The sequence below is a fragment of the Aegilops tauschii genome, chromosome 2, assembly GCF_002575655.3.
Source record: "Aegilops tauschii subsp. strangulata cultivar AL8/78 chromosome 2, Aet v6.0, whole genome shotgun sequence".
NCBI lineage: Eukaryota > Viridiplantae > Streptophyta > Magnoliopsida > Poales > Poaceae > Aegilops > Aegilops tauschii.
In genome coordinates, this window is record NC_053036.3 from 421,994,584 (window position 1) to 421,999,530 (window position 4,947).

The window sequence follows — 4,947 nt, forward strand, 5'->3', positions numbered from 1 at the left end:
CACAGCACATGACGCAAGACACACGCTCAACCTATATGTGCATGCACCCTTTGTTAAGGACATGGATTGTTACGGGTATTAATCAATCTTATCTGTGATAAGCAGAACATTGATGTTTGTAGCGGTCTTTATGAATCACAACGTATCGAACGGGCTATCAACATAGTAGGCTTATCTACATGAAAAGGATGACGTCACACTCAATGAATAATCATCGGTTTATGAAATGCCTGCTTCTGACTGCCCTGGCCCACCAAAGGTTCCTCTGCTGTGCGCTGACTGCGTTGGGTCACTGGCATGCAGGCCATGTACCCAAAGAGCCCACACGTCAGTGGAAGAACGACGCGCTGTCCTATGTCGGAGTCGAGGGCGCCACTCGCTGCACGCCCGGCTGAACACGCCTCCTTGCCGCATTCAAACGCCTCCATGAAACCCGCCCGTGTGGAAGCCGAGAAACCCACTCTGGACACACGTCCGTTCATGACCGGGCCGGCATTAAACGCAACGCCGGCCGAGCTCCTCCCGTCTGACGTCTATTTAATCTCCTATTTAAACGAGGCCAAACGCCGGCCAAGAATCACACACCTCCGCCGCTCCCCTATCTCCTCCTTCACCATTTTGTCCACTCTTACAATGGCTTACGAAGAGTATTTATTCCGCATCCAAGCCAGCTGGGTGGCCCGCCGAGCCCGCCGGATATGAGCTATGCAGCTCGCTAATCCACCTCCCTCCCATCGCCCGACGGAGCCAGTTGCCGCCCCAAGCCGGCGCGCGGTTCAGCAACTCGCCGCTCCAGGCCAGCTCGACGAGGAGCGGCGCACGGGCGTCGTTGCTGCCATCCACGCCGCCGCCTCGTACCGCGTCTCCCGTTTCTGTGGCCGAGACTCCCATGCCGGCGGCTGCGCCATGCAAGCAGCGACAGAAGCCGGGTGCGCGGAGAGCGACGAGTCGGTGGCCAGCGCCTCCGCGTCCGCCGCCATCATCGAGGAGAAGTAGAACACGGGAGGCCGCCGCCGCTTGGGTCCCATGAAGGCCACCACGGAGGCGCGCCGGCGTACACAGCAGGTGTCTTGCCGGATCCTTTTGTTGCGAGGACCTTCATCGACCCCGGATATACCTCCGGGGCTCCCGGCAGTCCGGTGATCGTGCTGCCGGACATGAGGAACACAAATCGATCGGCGAGCGGCCATTTAGGCCAGGTATTATATACCTGTGCTGTCTAGAACTAGCACTGCGTAGTTCATTTGAATGTAATGAAATCCGTCATGTTTGTATGAAAATCCGGTATCTTATATGATTTTCGTCGTTGTTTATATGAAATATCGCCTTGTTTGCGTGAATTTCGTCCGGTTGGTTGACTTGCTGTCATAATGTGTGCGGCTACGGTTGGATGGCGTAATTTGTGGGTCGCCGGTTCTTGATAACCCACAAGTATAGGGGATCAATTGTAGCCTCTTTCGATAAGTAAGAGTGTCGAACCCAACGAGGAGCTAAAGGTAGAACAAATATTCCCTCAAGTTCTATCGACCACCGATACAACTCTATGCACGCTTGACGTTTGCCTTACCTAGAACGAGTATGAAACTAGAAGTACTTTGTAGGTGTTTTGAGATAGGTTTGCAAGATAATAAAGAGAGCATAAATAAAAGATAGGGGCTGTTAAAGTAAAGACACAACTGAAGTAAATATAGCGAGTGTGGAAAAGTGGTGGTAGGAGTTGCGAAATTGTCCCTAAGCAATTGACTACTTTACTAGACCGATAGCAAGTTTTATGTGGGAGAGGCCACTGCTAGCATGTCATCCCTTACTTGGAATTCTATGCACTTATGATTGGAACTATTAGAAAGCATCCGCAACTACTAACGTTCATTAAGGTAAAACCCAACCATAGCATTAAGATATATTGGTCCCCCTTCAATCCCGTATGCATCAATTTCTATGCTAGGTTGAAGCTTCTGTCACTCTTGCCCTCCAATACATAGTCCTATCAACATACAACTAACCCTATGGTGTGATCCACGCACGCGCTCATATGATGGGCACCAAAGGACAGCAACATAACCTCAAGCAAATTAAATCAATCATAGCAATTCATCAACCACTGATAGGACAACGAAAATCTACTCAGACATCATAGGATGGCAACACATCATTCGATAATAAAATGAAGCATAAAGCACCATGTTCAAGTAGAGGGTACAGCGGGTTGCAGGAGAGTGGACCGCTATAGATAGAGGGGGGAAGGTGATGGAGATGTTGGTGAAGATGGCGGAGGTGTTGGTGTAGATCGCGGTGATGATGATGGCCCCCGGTGGCACTCCGACGCCACCGGAAGCGAGGGGGAGAGAGCCCCCCTCCTTCTTCTTCTTCCTTGACCTTCTCCCTAGATGGGAGAAGGGTTTTCCCTCTGGTCCATGGTCTCCATGGCGTGGGAGGGGCGAGAGCCCCTCCGAGATTGGATCTGTCTCTCTCTGTTTCTGCGTTCTCCCTGCTGCCCTTTCACCGTTTCGTATATATATGGAGATCCGTAACTCCGATTGGACTGAAATTCACCGTGATTTTTTCCTGAAAATTAGCTTTCTTGCGGCCGAAGAAGGGCATCAACCGCCTTACGGGTGGCCCACAAGGGTCAGGGGCACGCCCCCCTACCTCGTGGCCACCTCGGGCACCGTCTCGCGTTAATTCTTCTTCCGGAATTTTCCAAATATTCCAAAAAATTCTCCGTCCGTTTTTATCCCGTTTGCACTCCGTTTGATATTGGGTTTTTGCGAAACATAAACATGCAACAAACAGGAACTGGCACTGGGCACTGGATCAATATGTTAGTCCCAAAAATAGTATAAAAAGTTGCCAAAAAGTATATGAAAGTTGTATAATATTGGCATGGAACAATCAAAAATTATAGATACGACGGAGACGTATCAGCATCCCCAAGCTTAATTCCTGCTCGTCCTCGAGTAGGTAAATGATAAAAAAATAATTTTTGATGTGGAATGCTACCTAGCATAATCTTGATCATGTATCTAATCATGGCATGAATATTAACACACGAGTGATTCAAAGCAATAGTCTATCATTTGACATAAAAACAATAATACTTCAAGCATACCAACCAAGCAATTATGTCTTATCGAAATAACATAGCCAACGAAAGCTCATCCCTACAAAATCATATAGTCTGGCTATGCTCCATCTTCACCACACAAAGCATTCAAATCATGCACAACCCCGATGACAAGCCGAGCAATTGGTTCATACTTTTTAACGCGCTTCAGCTTTTTCAACCCTCACGCAATACATGAGCGCAAGCCATGGACATAGCACTATGGGTGTAATAGCATATGATGATGGAGGTTTGGTGGAGAAGACAAAAAGGAGAAAGTCTCACATCGACACGGCTAATCAACGGGCTATGGAGATGCCCATCAATTGATGTCAATGCGAGGACTAGGGATTGCCATGCAACGGATGCACTAGAGCTATAAGTGTATGAAAGCTCAAACTGGAAACTAAGTGGCTGTGCATCCAACTTGCTTGCTCATGAAGACCTCGGGCATTTGAGGAAGCCCGTCATCGGAATATACAAGCCAAGTTCTATAATGAAAAACTCCCACTAGTATATGAAAGTGATAACTCAAGAGACTCCCTATATGAAGAACATGGTGCTACTCTGAAGCACAAGTATGGTAAAAGGATAGTAACATTGCCCCTTCTCTCTTTTTCTCTCAATTTTTTTGTTTTCTCTTTTTTTTCTTTTTTTTGGTGGGCTTCTTTGGCCTCTTTTTTATTTATTTGGGCTTCTTTGGCCTCTTTTATTTTTGATAACCTCACATGGGACAATGTTCTAATAATGATGATCATCACACTTTTATTTACTTACAACTCAATATTACAACTCGATGTCAAAAATATGACTCTATATGAATGCCTCCGGCGGTGTACCGGGATGTGCAATGATCTAGCATAGCAATGATATCAAAAAACGGACAAGCCATGAAAACATCATGCTAGCTATCTTACGATCATGCAAAGCAATATGACAATAAATGCTCAAGTCATGTATATGATGATGATGGAAGTTGCATGGCAATATATCTCGGAATGGCTATGGAAATGACATGATAGGTAGGTATGGTGGCTGTTTTGAGGAAGATATAAGGAGGTTTATGTGTGATAGAGCGTATCGTATCACGGGGTTTGGATGCATCGGCGAAGTTTGCACCAACTCTCAAGGTGAGAAAGGGCAATGCACGGTACCGAAGAGGCTAGCAATGATGGAAGGGTGAGAGTGCGTATAATCCATGGACTCACATTAGTCATAAAGAACTCATATACTTATTGCAAAAGTTTATTAGCCCTCGAAGAAAAGTACTACTACACATGCCCCTAGGGGGATAGATTGGTAGGAAAAGACCATCGCTCGTCCCCGACCGCCACTCATAAGGAAGGCAATGAAAGAACACCTCATGCTCCGACTTCGTTGCATAACGGTTCACCATACGTGCATGCTACGGGACTTGCAAACCTCAACACAAGTATTTCTCAATTTCACAATTACTCAACTAGCACGACTCTAATATCACCACCTTTATATCGCAAAACTATTGCAAGGAATCAAACATATCATATCTAGTGATCTACAAGTTTTATGTAGGATTTTATGACTAACCATGTGAATGACCAATTCCTGTCAACTCTCTAAATAGATATAAGTGAAGCAAGAGAGTTTAATTCTTTCTACAAAAGATATTCCCATGCTCTAACAAATATAAGTGAAGCAAAAGAGCATTCTACAAATGACGGTTTTCTATGTAAAGAGAAACAGGCAATCCAAATTTCAAATGATATAAGTGAAGCACATGAAGCATTCTATAAAGCCATACTCAAAAGATATAAGTGAAGTGCATAGAGCATTCTATAAATCAACCAAGATCTATCTCATACCAG